Genomic DNA, 22139 nt, shown 5'->3' on the forward strand with positions numbered 1-22139 from the left:
CAGCAGCAGCTCCTTGCATTTGTGAACTCCAGGGCTGGCTCTCTCTTGCTTCACACCCCCAGCCATCACTTACATCACACAGAACGGTTACAGCCCCACAGCCAGCTTTAGTTGGTGACATTTTCCACCACTTTTGGCCAAGTGTGAGTGCCAGCATGGCTATAAAATGAAGTGGCAAAGCCATCCTTCCCCTCTGTTACCTGAAAACTGCACCGTGAGCTCTTCTCAAAGGCACTGCCTTCAACACGATGTGACCTACATCTCTTCTCAGGAGCAGTCACAGCTGAAATAAGGCATAACATGATGGATTCCATGCTATTAGACCGGAAAGGACTATCCATGGAAACAACTACCAACAATAGTTTGCATTTTAATGTCATTGCTTTTCTTCTTCTTACTCCTAGACATGGAGTAAGTGATACTATCTGCAAGCTGGCAGCAAGGTGGAGGGGGGCAATCACTGCATTTAACACAAACCCGCTTGTATCTAATTAGACATAAACCCACAGCAACTGGGAATTGTTCAGCCTGGAGAAGAGAAGGCTCCAGGGAGACCTTAGAGCAGCTCCAGTGCCTAAAGGGACCAACATGAAACCTGGAGAGGGGCTTTGGACAAGGGCCTGTAGGGACAGGACAAGGGGAATGGCTTTAACCTGCCAGAGGGGAGATTGAGATGAACCCTGAGGCAGAAGCTCTTCCCTGTGAGGGTGCTGAGGTGCTGGCACAGGGTGCCCAGAGAAGCTGTGGCTGCTCCATCCCTGGCAGTGTTCAAGGCCAGGTTGGACACAGGGGCTTGGAGCAACCTGCTCTAGTGGAAGGTGTCCCTGCCCGTGGCAGGGGTTGGAACTGGATGAGCTTTAAGGTTCCTTTCAACACAAACTAGTCTGTGATTTACCAAACACTCAGGGATTTAGTCTACCCATGGCAGGCAGGTGAGCAAGGACCTTCTTTGCTGTGCTCTGTGCAATGAGATAGAGACATCCTAAGACAAGGCAAACACATCTGGGGACAGCAAACAAAGGTCTAAGTGTCATCCCTCACCTTGGTTTTCAGAAGTCAAGAGTCACCCAGGAGGCCAGGGTGTAAATCCGCTACCACCACCCATTCCAAATCTCTTCCCACACTTCTGGGTCCATCTTCAGTACTGATCTCTGGCTGCTTTATAACCTCTGTGGCAGCAGCTGAGCCTCATCTCTAATCCAGGCTGCAGTCCTGGTTTAGTCCAAGACATCACACTGATGTCTTGGCACAAGCTGGTCTTGACAAGAATTTAATCCTGGGAATGTGGAAAGGATTTAGGACCTGGAAACAAAGAGAAGGGTTAAAATTCTACATGCTGGACAAAAACCGCCTTGAAACACGCACGTGCAGAAGAAGCTAGGGACAGTGACCATTTATTTCTGACTATCACAAGGCTTTCTGAGACATTGGGGATGGAGAGGGGAAGTGGAGTGAATCAAGAGACAAGAGTTAGCCATCAAAAGCCTCATCTACATGGCTAAATTAGGAAAGATAAATGCCATCCCTATTTCTTTAATCTATCTATAGAGGTGGGAGAAAGTCTGGTGGCATCACTCCTGCCAGGATCAATTGTACGTTGGGGTGGAGGTGGGAAGTGGGCTGGTGACGCATCTTACTTCCACATTGCTGGTGAAGTCTGTGAGTAATGAATCCAGGGGCTAATCCATCGTGTCTGCCACTTCAAAGAGCCCTGATAACCTCATCTCTTCTTGTTCCCTTCTCTAAAGCTTTTGCAGATTTACTAACCCAAGCTTTCCCTGAAGAAGAATCACATTTCAGGCCCCAAATGCTCTGATTATTTACAGTTTGTCACACCGTAATTTATATTTATTGATTGTGGCTCTTACTTACACGTGTTCATTACTTTCTATTTTAGCCATTTATCCTGCATGTCCCCCCCTACTTTTTCAATTATTTTGCATCCTCACAGTGTATCAATTATATTGCCAAGATGCATTTAGAGACCATAATTTGCTTCTAATGCATGATTTCTTGACGGCATGATTTGTTTTCATGTTTGCAGAGAAATTTAAGATGACAGTGAGTCTAGGGAAGAGAAGAAAGAGTTGCAAAGCTTTCTCTTATGGAGACTTGTACTCTCACATAGGCAATGTGCTTATTGCATCATCACCATTTGCTGACCCGCTCATCAAGTCCACGTTGGTTCAGCTCTCCTTGCAGTTTCCCTCCTCCCATGGGAGTGTTAGAACCTTAGAAATTACATCTGCTCCCTCAGTGCTATTTCCCTACCAGCCCGTATTTCTGGGTGACTTTGGAGGCCAACAAAGCAACCCCAGGGGATTGAAAGGGTTGTTGAGCCTTGCTGACTCTGGCAGACCTCAGACACGGTGTTCCCTTCAAAGTAATCATCTTTACAATGAGCATGAGAGAGCCCTGCCTGCAAATTGCTGGTTGGGGTTGTGAAGCAAATGGATCCTTTCCAGCAAAGTGTTGTCACAAGGAGGCTGCATTCCCTCTGCTCCAGCCTCATTGTTCCCTTTGCTTGTTAACAGCAGTGAGCATCTTTTTCCTACTCCCTAGATTAAGCTTTGGAGCTTTACAGGCTGCCGTGTTCAGGCTGGTGAGGCAGGAGGATCAGCTTTTCAGAGACGAGTGCAGAAAAGCACAAACCCTCCCAATCTCTTCCACAGAAGTCACCCTTTGCTCTAGGACTCGTTACCTGTGTTTATTCATTTACTGAGGCAGTCTGGCCTTTCCTATGGAAGAGGCTCTCCAAAAAGCTGAAGAGATGACAAACGCATTTGCTGGTATTTGCACTCTAGTGGTCTCCATCCAGGATCCAGAGCTTGGCAAGGACAGACGCGCTGCTACCCATGCCTTTGTGAGCCATCACAATGCTTTAATGCATCCATTGCTTTCGAGAGCTCCAAAGACAGCTGAATGCTGGAAAACACTTCAGCTGTGTTGATCTACCACTTTGCCTCCTCTCCATGCTCATTAGCTGCCAGGGATGAGCCAGTCTAAGCTCCGGCTCTCTAGCATGAAATCTCTCATGATCCTAGAATCCCCAGGAAATACCCAGCGGTATCCAACTTGAAGTTACTGGTCTGCACCTCCAAGCTGTGACAGAGCTAATCTCCCTCCCAGCTTTAGTCTCATCCCACCACCAGAGCAGGGTAAAGAAATAGGAAAGGAAGAAGAATGAGCCATTGCTTTGACCTAAGTCAAAGGCTTGTTTTCAGAAACATGGCAGGAAGGGAGCAAGTAGTCTGCTGGGACACAGCACAGTATATACAGCAATGCCAGCTCAGCAGAGACTCAAGGCCTAGAGGAAATCTCTTCATCCTTGGGTTCTGAGGCCCAATAGTCAGCAGAAAATCAGCTATGGTTTCTCTGCTAGCCCCTAGCCCCTGTTTCCTCCGTGGTTTTTGTCATTGAACCCTTACAGCCTCAGAGCGTTTTGCTCCCATGATCAGATTTATTGAGTCCAGCAAGGCTGCAAGGGAAGATTTGTGTTAACCAGGTCTAAAGCAACTGTGTCTGACTGTTAAGTTGTTGAAAGCAAATCAGGGTCTGTCTCAGCAAAAGCTGCAGTTAATGTGACAGCACAGCACCAGTAACAGAGAGATGTGGCATTTATCTCCAGACTGAGTTAAAGAGAGCCAGCTAGGAGAGCAGGGGTACCCAAAAGGGTTCAGGAGGGTGAGACAAAAGATAATCACTGAAACATTTCTTATGTCCAGGAAAGGTGAAGGCTGCTGGATGAGTTTGGCACCCTCAGAGAAGTTTCTGAGCCCTCACATCTTGTTGTCCTTTCTGTACATGTATTTGGAGCACATCAGTAGCGTTGGTAACAGTGGCTGTGATAAAAGCACAGCCAGGTTAAAGGGTATGTCTTTAAAAGACCAAAAGGTCAAATCTGCCCCCGTCGTGCTCATAGGTAGCATCCTTCACATCCCTCCTCTTTCTCCCTGCCTTTGCCTTGCTCCCCGCAAAGCCTTTTCCAAGATGTCTCAGTCTCCCAGTGTCAGGACAGATGGTTCCCAAACGTCACTTGTCAGCTTTGCCCTGTTAAGAAAACCAGGCTGAGATGGACCTTCTGAGTTTGCACCTCCAAAAGACACGCAGCTGCCTTGCAAGATGCATTTCAAAACTAAAACATTTTGTATTTTCTGACCTAAATGTTGCATTCATGGCTTGTGGAACCCATTTTAGGCAGCAATTCATTTATGAGAGCTAAAACTGTCTTCCAAATAATGTATTTAAATAACTATTTGGAGAAGGTAAGAGATAATAAGAATACATTTCTTAAAGTATTTATGTACCAAAATCAAAGCCTTTCACACTGAATTCAGGAAACTAGTTTTATAGGGCTCTAAATCTGGAGTTTGGCATACAAAAACTGGGAGCTGGAAGCGAATTTTGTAGGATTTTAGATGACTGTGTAACAAAGAGCATAATCACTTTTCAGAGGAAAAGGCTGTATATGTTTTACAGCTTTGTGTAATAAAATTACAAATGGGAGATCAGATGGGGTGTTTAATTCCTAGATTGGATACATTAAAAATAAAAGGCCATTTAGGTTAAAAGAAATGCATTTGCTCCTTGGCTAGGCTGTAAATCAGTGCAGCTCCACTGAAAGCACATAACTTAAGGAGATGCACAGCAGGGAGGACTGACCTGTAATTTTTGGATCAGAAGATTCACTGTCATCCCACAGTGCTTATGAAGGCACCTTGAACCTTTACTCCTTTTATGCTTTGTGTTAAAGCTGGTATTTTTAAAGGCAAAGTTATCACATGACAGACACCTACAATTTCCAACAGACTGGTGTGGGATTTGGAATGTGTCTCTGGGATGCAATGGCAGAGTCCCATCCTCCAACATCCTTAGGGTGCTCTCCCTGCTTTCCTTAAGATTGGTGGAAAATTAACTCAATCAAAAGCAGCTCTGTTTTGGGAACGAAACAGCCAAGGTCAGCCTGCAGATATGTTCTATATCCCAGGCTGGCACATAGCTGGAGCTCAGGCTCCCAGCCAGCTGTGGGCTGGGAAACACCAGCCCCAGCACGTGGCTAAGTATGGAGAGAGCAAAACAGACCAGTGGGCTGCTTCTGTTCCACTGCATGCAGTGATTTCAGATACAAGCCACAGCTTTTCTTTGTATCCAGATTCATTTTAGCCCCCATGTGAGTTAATGGGGGTCTGACATTACCTGATTTATGCCCATTGAACAGGTTTCTTTAAGCTGCAGAAATTTCAGAGAGGATATTTTGGGCAAACACATGTCCCTGACTTTCTGCTACTGCCACTACAAAAGGGCTCGTTCAACACCAGAGCGTTCAAGCTGCAGATGTACTCCTGCATTTCTTCAATGATTCATGTTTTTACAGTAATGTGTTATTGGGGTTTTTTACAGCTTTTTTCCCCTCTCAACTTCCTTCACAGCAAAGCCTTGTTTTTTTCACCTTCAGTCTGACTTTGTAATCCATGGTTGGTTTCAAATCAGCCATTCAGGGTGGTAATGAATGGATTAACTTTCTGCTTTCCGATGAATAGGAGGAAAAATGCTTCTGAGTTATCAAAAAATAATTGGAATTACAATTGTAAATGGCTTCTACAAGGGAAGTTTTTGTAATTAGTTGAATCCGTGTGATGGAAACTATTATAAATAACAAAAAAATGTGTTTACCTAATCACTGGCAAAGTGCACATTAGCTCTCTAATTAGAAGTCCCTCATGGCTCTGCTAAAAACTTTGGGCATAAAATAATGTGTTTCATGCTTCCTTTAGCAGGCAAAGGAAACTCCATCCGTTCCATTTGTGCATGTCCACAACTGTGAAGGTGGCTGGAAATCTAATAGTCAAGTTCACACTCATATATCTCAGCATGTCCCTGTGACTTCCTAACACCTCGTCCTGAGCACAGCTCTTGGGCACTGGGTAACAAGTACATACAGCTATAAGGTTCCTACAGCTGTAGCTATGGGATGGGGAGGCTGTGCTGCTGCTGAAGGGGATCACTGCATCCCCAGAAGTCTAGGTTGAAGTTCTTTAAAACAGAAGAAAATAAGAACCACCATCCATCAAACACTTGCAGCACTTTACTGCTTGTCAGGCGAAGGTCAAATAGCTGCTCCTAGTGCACTTGCTGTATTTCCAAAAACAAATAGCTAAAATTACTTCTTAAACAACAATATCACACATATTCAGCTGAATCTGCTCTGACACAGCTTACTTCATCCAATTGTGATTTTGATGCCTCTCAGAGCCAGGCGTGAGCTCTTGTTTGAGCCAACAGTGTGATGCAGTTTATTGCACAAGTGTTTTTCAGCTCTACATAGAGTCAATGAGATGGTTTGTGTGCTCTGAATTAAGCACCTGCCTAAGCACATCCCTAGATGAGGCCAGAGGAAAGTGCTGCAGGTCCCTGACACTGATAGCTCTTGGCTGCATTGGTGCAATGGAACAACCTCCAGGTACAGTGAGAACCACAAGTTGTGACCTGAAACCACATCACATCCATTTCTGCCCCAGATAATTTATTTTGGGAACATAAGAGAGCTTTTGTAGGTCACACAGAAAGGACAAATATGTGAGTGTCTGCAGTCAGCTGTACTTGTCACACTGGGTGCCTCGGGTGAGGCAGCACTTCGGTCAGTTTTCACTCCTAAGCTGCTCTCCAAAAGAAGTCCGGGTATTTCATACCACAAAGTTAGTATCTGGTGATTAAGTCACATTAAAGCAGGGGGGTTTTAATACATTTGACCTATTTTGTGAATAGTGAACAGAGACTTGTCCTTGTCATTCTAAATAGCTGTTTAAACCTGCTGTGTTAAACGGAGCAAAAATGAAGATTTTGTTATGGTTGCAGAGCTAAATTCATAGTGTCAGAGGTTGTTCTTTCAGGATCTAGTTTGTATGATGAAAATCCTCTTACATGACCGAAAACAGGAACGCTGTTTAACAAATGAAAAACCCCTTTACCATTTAAAAATACATGACCTATTTTATCTACTTAAGACAATCTATTCACTGGATACGTTTGCCATGGGATCAGATTCTGCAAAGGGAGTTATGCCACATTTCACAGAGAGCCTGGCAATTAAAGTTGCTGCTCTGCTGTGATTGCTGTAACACCGCAGCACAAACATCATCTGCGCTTGAAGGTAACTACACAGCAAAGTGCTAACGTCTTTTCTAGTTCAATATCACCTACTGGGTAGGCACACAAGCAGAGGAGGTGTATGACTGAGGGTGATGCTTTCTGTTTTCTAGACTCTCAGAGCCAATTAAATTGTTTCAGGTTTTGAGATCAAGAGAGGAAAAATATGTAGTTTGGGAAATGCGGGTATTAGAAGTTTCTTGTCTAAGACTCATGGAGATTAGCAGATCCCGTGGTAACGTGGCTGTTTTCCTGACTTCACACCTTCCTCAGACTGCTCCCCACCACATACGTCCGTGCTGGGACACAGCTCCAGGCTATTTCCCACCCTCTACGTGCAGTTATTTTGGATGTGGAAGCACAGCTAACTTTTCAATGTGGAAACAACAGCATCACTGGGAAAGCCACTTGCATCTGTCCATGCAGGACATGGAAATGCAGAATCCCCTTCCAGTAAATCAAGAAACAGCAACCAGCACCCCGTGCCCATGAGCAAAATCAATACAAGAGGTTTTACTGAGCAAGAGATGGTCCCACTACCCTGAACCATGCGAGATGTCACTCAGGAAGGTGCAACTCCATCACCCTTCTTCCTCTCACATAACAGAGAGCTTGCTGATACTATATGCCTTTTTTTTTGCTATTAATTACTTGAGCTATCTTTGGTGCATTATTTAGCATGGTAATATGGAAAATAGTATCCATAAAGGAAATAAACTTGTTAAAGCCAGTACCACACTGCAAAGAAATTGGGAGACAATATTCCAGAGCTGTAAAACCCCATTTTCCTCCCATCAGTACAAAAGTTCAAGATGTTGATTAAACATGTTCATTCTCCAAGCAGTTCCATTAAATTCAGAGTGAGGAGTGACAGCAAGAAGTAAGTAGTGCCTTCAGCCCAGTAGCAAACAGAAACAAGGGGATCAGCCCTTCCCTGAGCATCCAGCCCATTGCTGGTTGCTCTCCCAAGCACATATGGGTTCCAAAAGCTGCTTCACCTGAACGTAATCCATCACCTGGATGCCAGGTCTGAACCCCAGAGTCTTACAGCACAAGAATCACCATTTCCACTTGAAAACCTTTAAAAAGTAAACTTTTTCATGAATTTGCGTGAGTTTCTTTGAAAATGGACACAGTGATGCAAATCGTGTCAATGGTAAATACCCATTTTCGTCCTGTTTTAATAATGGTTCTGGCTGTGGGCAATAACAGCACGTTAGTTCCCAAAAACAAGGATGTAGGGCTGCCGTGTACAAAATACACTTGGTACTTTGCAAGTCTGGGGAGAGACTTAGGTGCCTCAAATTACTGACAATCTATTGAATGAGTTGCTCAAGCTGTTACCTCGACGTAGGAGGCAAATACCGTGAAATCAATTTCTGTGCCCAATTTACACTCAGTGACACCTGCACACATTTTAAAGGGTAATTTGACAGTTTACTTTTCTTGTCACATTATTTCAGGTCATGGGATCAGCAAGTCAAAACTTGGGTTTGACCCTCCGCTCCGCAAGCCAGAAATGGAAAGTCAAAACACCCTTTTTTTCCCCCCAGAAGTAATAAGTTATAAATAAAAGCAGAGTGGGTGAATCACTCCCAGTTTCCTGCCACCTTAAGCCCACTGTGCTGTAAGCACCTCATTTATTAACCCACAGCCCATAGTGGGAAAAGGTTGTTTCATGTCCAGGGAAAACATGACTTCCTGTACTGACTATGGACCGTAAGAGGTGCGACATGAGCCCTCCAGGTAATTTATTCACCTGCTTGTTTAGATTGAGCCACAGCCTGAAGCAGCAGCAGCAGTAAATGGGTATGGTAAAGAGTGACAGGATGATATTTGGTGATATACTGAGCAATTCAGGACACAGGGAACGTAAAAGGAAAGAAGCAAAACAGTACTAAATGTAGACCCAGAATACAAAATGATGGAGCCAAAACAGTAAAATATATATACATAAACCAAACAAAGCCATGATGCAAGTGGAGGGAGACAAGGGAGGGCAGAGGAAGTAGCTCTGATGGAGGAAGCAATAGGACGCGGGGAGCAGAAGAGGGAGAAGGGCACAAAAGCTAAAGCAGGTCAATGAGCCAACACGATGCTCAGCCCATGTAACCTGCACAAGGTGAGGGCAGTGAACACCTGGGTGTTTCTGGGGTGCTCTCTTGTGCTTTCAGTCATCAGGGTTGGAATATGGGGGAACTAAGCTTTGTGGAACAACACCACGGTGCAGCCATTGGTCATCATCAGCCAGAGAAACTGTAGTTATATGTCCCAAACTCAACATCCGCATTTATCCAAATCTGAAAGGCAGTTCTCTCAGAGCTTCATGTGCAAGTGCCACAGTGTGTGGATGGGAGACAGCACATGGGAATTAGTCACTGGAAAAGAGGCAGAGCCCTTCTACATCCCTCACGGCCAGGACTTGTCCCTGAAAGGCCCGTGTAACTCTTGTGGGACACTGTCCATCAGCTGGTGACAAACACTAACCAGGGGGTGCTGTAAGGACGGCTGGGTGCCTTAGTACAACCCTGAAAGGTGCAACTGAGGCTTGAAGCAAAACGTGATGTTCCAGTGAGGGCTTTAAAAAAAGATTTCAAGGCTTGTGAATTACATTTCATTCACAGATCAAGTTATACATATATACAAAATAGCTGTGATTCATCAGTAAACTCCCTTAACAATCAACTGCTTATTCAGTTCCACTGCCCTAATAGTCCTAAACAAATCCCTTCTTGAGACACTGGAAGTGCACCCAGTAGCATCTATTGATTATGCACGTCACAGGCACTGCAGAGGAAAAGGTGCCTTTTTTCCTGCCCTTTCAGGAGCTGTGTGCCAGCAGTATCTGAAAAACAGAAACCAGAATTACCAGAGTAACTTGTTATTACCTAAGTCCTTTTGACTCTGGATGTGAACACATTTTCTACTGGAATAAACATCCCAGGAGATGGCTGGTTCCTACCCAGACCATTACAGAGGTGGAAAGAAATCAGAGCAATACTAATAAACACTGAAAAGCTGGCTCCTGTTCAATGTCTCTTGAACTTTTGCAGGAATGGCTATTCTAGTGTAATGTACTCTACAGTGCCAGCTTTTCCCAGAAAGAGATTTGTCCCTAAAACCTTTGGCCATGTGAGTTCCACCACTGTGGCATTACCAAGCCCAAGTAAGATCTGCCTGGGACCTCAGCCTGCAGCCAAAATGTAGGCAAGCCTCCTGCTGAGACCAGCCCTGGGCTGATACTTACCATTTACATATTAAACCCATAAATTCCTCGCTAACAAGAAACAATGCTCCTCATGTGGATTTTTCAAATTATAAATCTTATTCTTGGAGCAATTTAAAAATGACTTTCAGTTGCTTTCTTGCCGCTATCGCTCAGAGACGCACGTCAATTCCACAGTGCTCTAGGGACTCAGGAGGTTAGAAAAAGCAAATAGGAAAATAGAATATTTTGTTATTCATTCCAGTAGCCAGAAATCAGTTCCTGAATCTGCTGAAAGTAACAGGGACTGGCTGCCCTTTTAATATGCCCCCTTTTACGGTGTCTATTAGGAGTCCAGAATACAGTTCAATATTCATTACAGCAGCAAGCCTCAAGTTTTGATTGAAGCTCCAATTTCTAATGTGGTAGAGTTTATGCACTTTCTTGTTGATATTTTAGTGTGATTCAAACCTCCTGTGGTACTAGTGACTGGGGGTGGGAGCATCCACCCAAAAAACTTCACTGGGATGTATCAATGTCTGATAACTGCATGCCACTACCTGTAGCTATATGGTGACGAAACAACCCAAGAAGTACCCGGTAACACTGTGTATAAGCCACAGGTTTCAGCCTATATCTTATTTCTGAAAATTTCTTATAACGTTCTCCCTGTGCCTTTTTTTTCCTCTGTGTATTTTCCTTTAAAAGCCCAAATGTGCAAAATCCTCACTGATGCTCCAGGCAAGCCTTTGATTTTCCTTATTTCTATACCAGGAGGTGGTTACTGACAGAAGTTCCCTCATTCTTCCTAAATATCAACCCAAGTTTCCCATTGCCTCTTGGCATGAGTTTCCTGGGAGCCTGTTATCTGATAAGGATAGAAAGAAGAACTTAAAACAAGGGAAGAAGAAACACCTTAGTCAGCATTTAATTCTGTACCTCGACGATGATATTAGATCACTGGCTCATAAACCTTGTGAAATCCCACATATCTTCTCCCATTTTTACAAGCAAAAAAAGAATGCAGTCTTTATATCCTGGTTGGTTTCCAGTTTATCCTTGTATGGAATTATTTTACCTTCACCAAATTGGAGAACAAGCTGCCTTGTAGCTGACTGGCAGAAAAAGTCTCTTCATTACATGATGATGATGTGCAGGTAGGTCCCTCACCACAACTGTTGTGTTTAATCAGTAATGGGTAGCTCTGGTAAAACAAGATTTCCTTAAAGCCTGATCAAAAAGGTATTAGACTGGGAAGAGGCTTATCTTTAGCACCAGGAACACAGCCCAGCCAACATCACCAAGGGTAGGTGAGTGCTAAAAATGACTTCCTGAGTGTGTGGGAAGCCAGAACCCATGAGACAGAGTAACAATAGGAATAAACTCAAACGGTCCCAGGATGGGACCTTCTCATGCTCAGAAGGATGGATCCAGACCTGAACCCAGGCCTCCGAGACCAAACCCAGGCTGCTGTGTGCAAACAGCAAGGGCAGAAATGCCCCAGCCTTCCTTGCACTAGAGGAGAGACTCAAATGTCCCCAGTGACAGCACTGAGATGCCAAGGGAGAAGCCTGCAGCTAAGACCTGCAGATCCCTTCATTCATACCAACCACCCCCATCTCCCTCACTCTGCTTAGCCCAAGTAATCCAGATAAACAAAAACCCATGCAAGCATGCCTCATTTTTACTGACACCAGAAAAAGAGCAAATTAGCTGCCTTTGAGCAACAATTAGGAAGCAGAACATCTCTCTGGGCACTGCTACAGAAGTAGATCATCCCTTGGAGCTGAAGCCATAATAGCTTTTGAATCATTATAAACACTGCACATTCAAGCAGCAGTGATTTGCACTGAAAATAATATAGGGAAGACGGTGAAGACAGCATTTATGTAAAATAAACTGACCTTAGCAGTTTGATACGTTTTTATTGCACGAGGGTTTTGTTTTCCTCCACTGAAGGAACCTCATATAAGAGAAAGAAAATGAGAACAGAAAGGATTAAAAAGCTTCAAGAATTTTAATATTTCATTTTCATTTGCTGGACAACTATTTCCCGCAATCTGATCATAGATGCAAATAGTTACAGCCAAATTCAATTCTGTGTTTACCAATGCAATTTCAGGTTGATATCAAAATATCCTCAGATTTACTCAAACCCAGTGAAAGTTGTACATCAATCACAATGCCTCTATCAGAACCAGAGCTGAGAAGATTTTAGGGAAAGCTCTGAGAAACTGCCACTCAGAAAAAAGGTAGTTGTGGGGCTTTACTCCCGCGAGACCCTAACACTATCCCCAGCCACCCAGACCTCTGCAGCTGCTTGAAAAACACAATTTTCTATTTAAAAAATGAAGAAAAATAGGAAGAAACAAATTAAAAGTGATTTCTCTTGGGAAAAACAGTAGAGATGTGCAGCTCTGCAGGGCAGAGAGCTCAGAGGGCTTTAACTAACTGGGCTTCTGCATCGTAAAACACCAACAAAACACGTATTTCCAGAACTACCTGCTTAAATTAATGCAGCTTATTTTTAAAGTCTCTTTGTCCAATTCAACTGAAGGAACAGTTGAACTACTATTGTCAGGTGATTTTACTTCAGTTTTGTTCAGTTTTCCACTCATTTTAAACTATTTTAATTTTGCCTACAGGAAGAGTGCTTGGATTTAAAAGTACAGTTGCAGGAAATAAACAAAACCATTCCATGGTGCCAATTGTACCAACAAAAAGCTGAATTCCTCCTGTGGTTGTACCTTCTATGGTGTCTTGCTTCTCTCATTGCTAGAAAAACAATGTCAGGGTAGCAATCAACAGCTTTACCAGCAAAGATGCAAATACGGTCCTTCTGAAGAGTCATCCCTATCGCTGTCTACCCAAGGCAGCCCTGATGGGACTTGTTTAGGCAGGTGAATTTATGAGGAGTGCACACTGCATACATCTTCATTGACCAGCCTCACAGCTCCACCACATTTGACCTCTGAGAGCTTAAGCACAGATTAAGGTGTCCAGACAAGCTTTGAATTGTTTGTTTCACAGTGTCAAGAGTCCTCGAGTTGTTGCAGTGATTGGCAACAAACAAAGGACAATAGAATCATACACCACCATAGACAGCAAATGCCTCAGCAGTTTTGGAGGGGATGAAGCAGTGTGCCAGAAGTGGGGAAGATCTCCAACACAAGTAAAAGTGTGCTGGGCGTTACTGTTCTCCTGCAAGTCTCATGTGAATGCTGCCTTTATGAACTAGCTCATATTAAGTGGCAAGATGAGAGCCTGAGCACCACAGCTGTGGAGCTCGGCAGCACAGCAGCACTCTCTGCCCATGCTTTGGGGCTTTGGGGCTTTGGCACTTATCTTAGCCAACAGACTGCCCAAAGCCATTTTCTGTGGCCAACTAAAGCATGGGTGATAAGACAACTAAGACAGTTACATGAGCACAACTGAAGTAAATATTCCATCTTTACCCAAAGCAGGCAGCATGTTTGCATCCCACCAAGGCACAGGGCTCACTCATGCTATGGAATGATTTTACTGTGTACACTTTTCTGTTAGATGAGGTTCGCAAAGCTGAGGCCACCACATATTCTAACATAAAAGGAGTCCTCGCCTATCCACATAATAAATATTAAAACATCATCACTGCAATTTTAGGCAGGAAATGTTTATGTAAGAACATTGTGCAGCTGTGGTGAAAGGCTAATAAAGCCATGCTAATTATCTGATCAATCTTCGTTAACCTTTGTCTTAGACACAACATAGCACTTATGCTAAGCTTAGATCCATTTTTCAGGGTCTAAATAATATTGTAATCATAGCTGTAATGTGTGGGTTCATTGGAAACTTCTCCTTAAAAGCAACATTGCCAGTTTACACCGAAATCTGTCTATAAGCCATCTGTTGCAGAAACTGGTCATTATCAATTTCATCAGTCTGTTCCCAAATATTGCAGATGCCAGCCACTAGGAACCATCTGTTAGTGTCAAAAAAGTAACAATTCAATAAGCAGCCTATCTGGGGAGGAGGTGGGGAAATATGCTGCAATATTTGGCGCAAAAGGCAAACTTGCTAATTGTTGCAGTTTTACTACTGACCTACAACTTCTTTCGGAGCAATGCCAAGCTCATTGATTAGCCATCAGAGGGAGGGAGATTTCCAGGAGACAGTAATAACCATCAGCAGTAATGAAACTGGAGAACTGACACCTACTCCTGCTGTAACATATTGTCCAACAGTGTCCAGGCTGGTGCCGGCAGTGACTTTCCCAAAGTCATCAGTGCAATTGAGCAGCTTTGAATGATTACCTCAAGCAGTAGTTTAAATAAAGACAGTGGGTATAAATGGGCTGAGATTGCATGTTTCCATGGATTTGTTCAGTCTTGTGAAAGAAAACAAATTCTACATCTGTTTCTCAAACAACCATCCCTCACTGTGACACTCACAATGCGTGGGACCGTCTGGATGCCCCAAAATCAAACCCCCTTGAGCCCTCTGCTATGATCTGGCAAGGCACATAGCTTCAGCAGAGGCAGCATTTCTTTACAACCCCAGTAGAAGTTGCCAAAGCCCCATGCTGGGCTGCAGGCTGGGGGCTGACCTCAGGGCTGTGGGTGTTAGCACCCATCGTGGGGCAGGATCTGGGCTTCTCAGAAACTGTCTTCCAGACCTCTCTTCTCAGAAGTGACAGAAGTAGAAGAAATAAGGTGCCTGTTTTAATCAAAACCCTTTTTGTCCCTCGTTTTATCACTTATATACCACCCAAACCCAGAAACTTAGATATTAACAATCATGATTACAGCCATTTGACTATCATGAAGTTGCTCATTCCTTATATACCCATTACCTCTACAAGGCTTGCTTGTTCCTAAGACGCCTCTGCTGAAGCCACTGCTGCTGCCTGCATGCCATGTCATCTATGGATGCAGAATCATGAGACTTAACAAGTTTTGCACAGAAGTGAAGTGCTGAAGAGAAAATTAAAGATATGATGGTACCTCACGGCTGGCCAGAATGTGTGATCCTTGCTAACAATCCTATTTTCCCTTTGCTTTCCTTGTCCACAGGGAAGTCTGCTTTGACAAATACTTTGACCAATACCTGGCATATAAACATGTAACACTGGGATAATGAAGCTGAGAAGCTCAGTGTTAATGAATTACCCTTGTAGCCAGAGCAAAACCACATTTGTTTTCAGACACAGCTTTCTCAAGAAAGAAAACCCTCAATTCAGGTTCAGTCTGTAGGAGGACATGCATCCAGAAAGTGCATTCATTTGCAGTTTCTAATGGGCACTTTTATTTGGGTCAAATGCATAAGTGTGTAAGCACTCATTCCCTGGAAAAGCTGCTTTGTCCATACAGTCAGCCTTGGGACTCTTTCACCTCAGCAATTTGGGTTAAATCTTTATCTGTCTCAATCTCATTTAAAAGTGCAATAAAATAGACGAAGCCTTTTTCTTCAGCCAAAATAGAAAGACAGCATCTGCAAAACTCCCCTACCATCCGATCACCACCTCCAGGCCTTGCAATTCCTTAAATATATTCTGGTAAAGGAGCTGTATCACAAGAACACACACAACTCCCCTCACAGTAGCTCCAGTTCAGGAAAGCATCCATGCATCTTCCACATCTTAGTGGACTAATGCTGTTTCTCATGCCTATATATTCATATGCACATGTATGTATATAGAAAAAGTATTTGATATGTGTGTATATATACACACACACACAAGAAAGCATGTGAAAGTACTGCATTAACTATTGCTTATCCTGACAAGCTGCAACAGCTCTTCCCCCCTGACCTTCAAAGACATTTCCTTTGGGTACATGTTCCCTATAAATCACAGCCGGAAGGAGCCAAGCTGGAGCTGATAAATGTGCAGGACAGGAGCAAGTGCTTTTCATCAAGGAGCATGGAGATAGGCCAAGCTGAGCAAGGGAGTAGATTCATACGTTAGAGCTCAAAAAGCCCTAATTAAATGTTCTTCGATGCTGTCATGGGACAAAGAAATGCAAATACTACACTGAGGAGGTGAGTGCTGGGATGGGCAGGCAAGAGGCGTAAGGAGAAGCTGAGATTTGTGAAGAGTTTACAGGCATTGAAATAGCTGAGCAGTTTGCTGGTGGAAGAAATGGAATAAAACAAAAAGCTCAACATTCATACTCATTTTGTGCAGTGAAAAACCACACCTGTGTGGGATTCTTACAAATGGGTTTAGCTGTGTTTATGGTAACAGTAGCTAAACTCTCCTACTCGCAGCTGAACATCAGCATGCAGACCTGCAAGGATAACTGACCTTTTTGAATGTTAATTATCTTTAAAAGGCCTGTTTGCCCAGAATTGTCTGAACCAGCTGTAACCAGCCAACAGTGTCACGGAGGAGAAATGATGGACATCATTTGCTAGCCATTAAAGGGGAGGAAAGCCATTTAAAATATATTGGGCCCAGGGACCTTATGAAACAAAGAGAAAGTAATTACTTTAGGCTCAGATTTACCTGCCTGGACTAATCAATAAAAAGACACCCTGAAAAGGAGAGAGGGAGCAGAAAGAACATATTTTGACATGTCTGGGAGGAACATCTGTCACCAGGACAGGAGAAAAGATCAGGCTGCCTGCCTGAGTGCTGCTCACCCAGCTGAGCCCTGAGAGGGGAAAGGGGCCTCACCGGGAGAATGGGAACCAAAACACTCCTTTTTGGAGAAAGTGTGCATCAGTACCCCCTCAGCCTGGTCCTGGCTTGGGCTGGTTGTGTGACCTTGGGAATATCCCTTAGGACATGGTCAGGGTGCATTAACTAAGCAGATGGAGGTACCTTATTAAGTACCCTCTGTTTGCCATCACTGTGTGTGGATATTAGCTAATCTCACAGGGGCTGAGCTTTGGGTAGTGGAGCATTTCTAAAGCTTAAAGCACATCTTCAGTGGCTCAGTGGCTATGTGGAAGTAACCGAGCTGCTTTTTGGGCATGGCAGTAAAGATTAGCTTTGCAAAATTTCCCTGGATTATACATCATCTTCCAGGGCTCAGATGCAGCAGGACTGGAGCCCTCACAGAAGTTTGCTGGCTTTTAAACACCCCAGTAGGCACCAGGATCTATGAAAAACCTGATCCCACCTAATCTCTTTTAAACTGTAACACCAATTTACTTCTTCACTAGGGTATGTGCAAATTAGCTCATCTATAGAAGATGAGCAAGGAAGACTTAGGCATGGAATTGCCATGGGCACCTCGTTCCACTAAATTCAGTGGTCATTTGGGCACTTCTTTCTCCAAAAGCAAAGTTGCTGATTCCGTGGACTGTGCAAATTATTTGGGTTTTTGCAAAACAAAGTGTCCTCTGAGCCACTTCACAGAATTCCGTGTGTCTTCCAAACTAAGACATGCAAAACACCCACTAGTTAATTTTGTATCATTATTCATTCTAATTAAAACCTTTGTCAAGGGAATCTATTGCCTTTTTTCTATTTTCTGCTCAGCTGTTGCAGTCCTTGACATTACACTGTGGTCTATGAAGATACAGAATATTAATGCCTCCCATTCTAGAAAATATATTGAGTCTTTTCTACTATTTTGACCTTTTCAGTACATTGTATTTTGATTAACTGAACACCTTGCTTCTGCCCCACAGGTCTGCAAGGCTACAGAGGGACAGAGAGATAAAAAACCTACCAAATCACAGTTCTAATCACTGGGAAGGTTAAAGTGCAGCAAAACACGGTGTCTCACAGACTGGCTCAGCCACTCGGGCCGCAACACAACTGCACGTGTAGAAGAGAATGATGGAAACCAGAACCAAAAGACCCCACCTTCATCACAAGCACCTTTTCCATCTTGCTATTCTGTGTCGCTCCTTGTCGATAGCCTCCTCAAGCGCTGTCTTTCCCAAGAGCCAATTAATTCAAGTCACAAATATCTGCCCTGAATTCTTGCAGGTAATTAGCACCACGGGTTATCAACAGGATGCTGGTACCCACAGGCACTTCAGATAATTGTGTTTCAATATTGGCACATTCCTATTGGCACATTCCAGCTTACCACAAAAGGTCACTTCAGTTTCCCTCTTCTAATTTCTCCCTCTCTTTTTACTAAATGAATGAAAAAACATTATCATTATTTTGAACGTTCTAAACAGTTGGACAAAGCTTCAGGCTTTTCCAGACAGTCACAAATGATGGATGTACTTTAGGAGGTTGCAAAGTTACTGTTTTCTAATCCTTGTTTTCCAGCAAAACCCTCCTCAGCACATCAGTTAATGAAAAAAAGCCAAAAGTCTAGTTAACTACTCAGGCACCTGAATTGATTTCAAAGGAAAACAATGGAAAGAGTAGTTATGATATAGCAAAACGTTTGGTCACTTCTGCTATATGGGTAAAGCTGTATTTAGTACTGTACAAATTTGGAGGACTCTTTACTGGTTACAAGAAGTTGTAAAGAGTAACCATTCATTTAATGATATGATGAATAATTTCCACAAACAGATTAAGTATTATACATGAAGGACCATGTAATTGCTTTGTAAATATAGGATTATATGTGTCCTTGAAATAAGAAAACAAGTTAAATCAGCCTTGCAAAATTGTGCTCCCCACTCACAGTCATTCTGTTGCAAAAATAAATTGCAAATCATCATCATCTCTACAGAATGGCCACAGCATAGGAAGATCTGTGAGGGTTCTGTGGCAGGGCCAGACAATTTCAAGGCAAGGCTGTATCAAGTGTTGAATATCAGTAATGACAAAACCTTATCTGCTAGGAGATGCATGAGAGCGTGCAATAACTTTGTAGTCGCCTTGGACTGCTGAATAAATCATGTATTGAGAAAGAATAGGTCAGCGTTTGTAGTCTAGTAAACTGTGAATCAGAAGCATCACTTCTGGTTAACAGTTTGGGGGTGGATGGGTGAGCCATGAGCAGACACTTGTGGTTCCTCCCTATCTTTTTGAAGACATGCATCTATGCTATTTACTCTAGCATTTTCTGCAAGAGCTCAATCACAGTCATTTGATCTTCTGAGCCAGGTATCTGCTTATTGACATATATACCCATTATACCAGTGTATGCAAGTGTAGCAAGCAAAAGCCAAAATTATCCCCATAGAGGTTTGCATGCAGAGTCCTGTAATATTGGTCTTTGAGGTACCAAAATAAATCAAATGCATCTTGCAAATTTGCTTTCTGAATTACTTAAAGACAAGATCTCATATGGAGTGCATTAAGAACAGGAGTGCTCCGAGTTGCTTTGAGTTACTTCCTTTCTGCCATCACTGCATTATTACTCTTAGGGTTTGGGGTTTTTTTATTGTATCATTAAAGTTAATGAAATCTTATAGACACTGAAGTGGTGGGTGGTGCAACAGGGGACATTAAAATTATACTCTTATTTCAATCACTCACAAAAATGGAAAGCTAACCACTTAACCACTAAAGACTGCAGAAAGCTTGCTTAAAGAAACACCATGGCCCTTAAAAACAGATTTTCAAAGGACAAAAAGTGACACTATCTCAGTAAAAGAAAGTGTAGCCGTAGTGCAATTCCCAGCTGCCTTCAGGAAATCAATATTCACTTCATATGGTACAAAATGTTTCCTTTAACCTTTATTCAACGTACAAGGGTACGATCAATCCAGGGCTTCATCCTCAGTGACCTTCCCCAGCAGCACACACAGCCCTTGTGGCCTGCAACAAGTTCATCCAACCCCCCATTGAAGCCGACCCTGTCATCGCTGCCTCTCCCTCGAGACAAGGGACTGTGACAGGCTCCCCCTTGCCCATATGCTCCATTGAAGCCACCCGGTGACTTTGGAATGTGGCCATGGGAGAGCAGCCAGGCTCCAGCTCACCCGCCCTGCAGCGCTCTGCTTGTCATCAGGGTACAACACACAAAACAACAGGATGACTGTGAAAGAGGATAAAAGCTTATTGCTTACAGCCAAGAAACTCTCTGCATGCCCAAGAAAGCAGCAGGACACTTGCAACCCAATAGATTATTTTCTTTCCTTTTTTCCCACCCAACACTTGTGGTTCTGAAAGAGTCATTGGGAAGTTTTGTGCGTTATCACCTCCCACTGTAAAAAGCAGTCACTTAAGTTTTTATGTACAAAACTTAAATGCTTCTCACTGCAGAGAACTGCCAAAGCAGAGTGAACACCATTCCCAACCTGACTCACACCTGAAATCTCCAGACGGAATCCTGAACAGCAAAAAAGGCTTGTGCCTCTGCTGCATCTCTGGATACAAGCACAGGTACCAAGAAACTATTCGCTCTTTTAACATCAAGGTTTCAATCCAGGAAGCACACCTCCTTAGCCTAAATTCAGCCAAAACTGACTCCTGTCCAAGCATGAGAGCTGTTGTTTAAGCACTACTCTTAAAAGCTTTAACCTACTAATCTCAAGTTGATAATCTCTCAAGGTTCACAATCTGACACAACCCTCAATGGTGTAACTTGGACACAACATGCCCACCCCACACAGCCTGCATGCAGGCTCATATCTCCAAACACAGGCTGAGACAATGCTACTCATGAGCACCCAGATTTGCAGTTTCCTCTAAAAAACAGGGTCAAACAACAAAATTCAGCTCTGGACCCCCCAACCCATCATGGGTTTTTCCTAGTTATAGAGAGGGTGATGTTCTCAGTTCATAGTGATGTGCTGAGTTTTTCAGTGGATGGTGACAATCTGTCTGTCCACATGCCTAAAAACTTCATTTTTGGTTTGCTTTTTAACTGATAATGCCTATTTTCAGTATATTTACTTTCCCCTCTATCCCTGAGCACTTTGGGAGACTGCTGCACATGCGTGGAGCGGTCTCTTGAAGATGCTCATGCACAGGGATGTATGTGCACACATCCTGTTGCACCATGTTCTAGTATCCAGATCTGGAAAAGCAGGAGGAGTTTAGGTGTGGGTTCCATTTCTTCCTGCTTCCTGAAATGTGTCCGAATGGATACACTGTTGATGGTTGCCTTAGAAACCAGCACAAGTTATCCTGCCTTGCCGGGGCAGAGCCTCTCGTGCTGGCAAGAGCAGGGATGCAGCAAGTCAGGTACAAATGTTCATGCTGGAAAAGTAAAAGGTTTTTCTGCTCAGCACGCAGCAGGAACGCTGTGAAGTGACAGCACCGGAAGAGCTGATGTGAAGCCTTTCCATGGGGGGCCAGAGGTGAGAGCAGCCGGTGCCTTTGGAAGCAGCCACTCCCCATTCTTCTGCTTTGCCATCCCAACCTAATACTGGCAACAGCAGAGAGATGCTGTCTATCCTCTCCTCCCCAAACCCCTGCGAAGAGAGTCAGCAGCAGCAAGACAACTCCAATGGAAAAAAGGACTCAAGTATTTCATCCCATTTATTAATACATTCTTTATAGCATTTTTTTTCCTTAACCAGTTAAGAAACTGAATTAAGCAAGTTTCCTTCCATTTTGATGTGTAAATACAAATGACATAACAGCTACAGATGGCTATTGAGATGTTTATATCAAGCCATCCACATAGGAAAAGCCTGCTGCAGTGATCATTTATGTTTTAAGTATCAGCACGGTTCTGTTAATTTCAAGCTGTAGTAGAAACACACAAAAATCAATGTTTGATAAATGGGAAAAGCCTTTAAGGGTCAAGGAGGAGTTTATTTTTGCACTTCTGCAAATTGTGCAAGCAAGAGAAGCAAACAAAGATGTTAAAAGCTATTTAAAGGAACATACTTGACAATATCCCTTTAAAGAGGTTTTAAATTTGCATATATTTATACCAACACTTTCCCAAGATATTTGAGTTTATATTCATGATTTTGAAGGGGGGGGGGG

This window comes from Nestor notabilis, unplaced genomic scaffold (assembly GCF_000696875.1).
Source record: "Nestor notabilis isolate BGI_N333 unplaced genomic scaffold, ASM69687v1 scaffold3422, whole genome shotgun sequence".
NCBI classification, from domain to species: domain Eukaryota; kingdom Metazoa; phylum Chordata; class Aves; order Psittaciformes; family Psittacidae; genus Nestor; species Nestor notabilis.